The 2000-nt window shown below is 39.8% G+C and overlaps 1 pseudogene; it reads left to right on the top strand.

Moving 5' to 3' along the window:
* The first annotated feature begins 1010 nt into the window (after positions 1-1010).
* On the top strand, positions 1011-1739 carry LOC122082142 (annotated as a pseudogene).
* Positions 1740-2000: the final 261 nt, after the last annotated feature.

The following is a 2000-nucleotide window of genomic DNA, read 5'->3' as shown; positions in this document are numbered from 1 at the left end:
GTGAAACTCTCGTTCCAAATCAAAAGGAAAAAAAATCAAACTACAATTGGGCACCACAGTATGAAAAAACTCCTAAAAAACAACCGATTGAACACCCAGAAGCAACACAGTAAGAATAAATCTACTAAAAAACCTACTTTGTACAACCGATTAAACACGCAGTTAGCAAACCCCGTCATGAAGTAGCACAGTAAGAATAAATTTACTAAAAACATACTTTGAACCCCCAGATAGAAAACCCCTCATGAATCAACGAAAATCGTCCCTATGTTCAACTGATTTCTCTGTTCAGTTTCAAGCTCACATCTTCTCTCCTTAGATTGAAGGCAAGGTGCATGAACAACCGCACTCTTCTAGCAACCGCATGAACATGAAACCCTTTGAAACCCTTCCTATATCTCTTCTGCTTTGGGGGATAGAAAGAGACAACGGGAAATAGTGGGGAGAGTGAGTGAGGGAGATGAGACGTAGCTCATGGTTTCTCTGTTCTCCTCTGATTGTAGGTGAGGTGCACGAATGTGAAATACTTTGCAATCGCTCGACTTATTCTAATCTATTGCTTCAGAACCCAAGAACATCAACTAAGGGTATTTTAGGGAACTAATAAAATATAAGGGCAGTATAGGTATTAAAATTCTACTGTGAAGCTGATGTAATCACTTAACAGCGATAATTCACGTTTAGTTGATGGAAGTGAGAATCTTGAAAGTTCAGGAGAGGATGGTGATAGAATTCAAAGTAGAGGGGAGGAGATTGATATTAGGTCAAACCTCAGGGGAGGGGAGTGTAATTTTTGGAAAGGTTCACTGATTCATGTCCAATTGTGCAGTGTTTACATCAGCAGATTCCAAAGTTTATTCCTGATCTGTCTTCTCCTCTTACAATCTTCAAATAGATAGAACCTGCTGTTATTGAATCCACAAAGGCACAATCCGAAGGATTCTTCACTCTCTCCATTACCCCCAATATTTCTACCCAACCCACGTAGACTCTAGTTGATAATCATCTCTATGGGTTCTCTGGAGGAAGAGAGAGTGCTCCTAGAAAATGGGCTTATAGAGAGTGGTAGCAGAAGACCATATACAGGAGATGGATCGGTTGACATTAATAGGAAACCGTGTTGAAACAAAACACTAGGAACTGGAGAGCATATCCCTTCATTTTAGGTAATGAATACTGTGAGCACTTGGCATACTATGGAATTTCAACAAATCTTGTTACCTATCTCATGAACAATCTAAATGAAGGAAATGACTCCGCTACAAGAAATGTTACCACTTGGTCTGGCACTTGCTACCTTACACCTCTCATAGGGGTTGTTTTATCAGATTTATATTGGGGAAGATATTGGACAATTGCAATTTTCTCCCCAATCTAGTTCACTGGAATGGGTACTTTGACCCTGTCAGCTTCATTTCCTGCCTACAGACCTTCTCCCTCCATTAATTCTGTTTGCCCAGCCGGTAGTCCAACTCAATATGCTATTTTCTTTTGCGGTCTATATCTGATTGCTCTTGGGACTGGTCGAATTAAACCTCGTGTCTCATCATTAGGGGCGGATCAATTTGATGATATTAATCCGAGAGAGAGAGAGAGTGAGGAAAGGGTCTTTCTTCAATTTGTTTTACTTCTATATCAATATTGGAGCTCTAATATCAAGTAGTTTTCTCGGTTGGATTCAAGACAATGATGGTTGGGGGTTAGGTTTTGGCATAACCTTCTATTTATCTTCTTTTTAGGAGAGCACATAAAATACGATATGGGTCTATGGGCTCTCACTTGCATTGTATGATGTGGATTAGTGACTTTTTTAGACCACTCAAGATAGACCCGTTAATTGAGATGGGCCACCCTATGTATCAAATCCGTTGACAGCCCATTTCCCCTTTTGGACCTTTTCTCTTTAGGTCTATCAAAGAAAATGGGCTAACCTGTATGCCAAGCCCATTGGCAGATCCTCTTGTTCTCTCAAGTTCATTTTTTTTTTCTTTAAAACATTT

Source organism: Macadamia integrifolia, chromosome 6, assembly GCF_013358625.1.
Source record: "Macadamia integrifolia cultivar HAES 741 chromosome 6, SCU_Mint_v3, whole genome shotgun sequence".
NCBI classification, from domain to species: Eukaryota; Viridiplantae; Streptophyta; class Magnoliopsida; order Proteales; family Proteaceae; genus Macadamia; species Macadamia integrifolia.
This window is presented reverse-complemented; position numbering and strand designations above follow the sequence as displayed.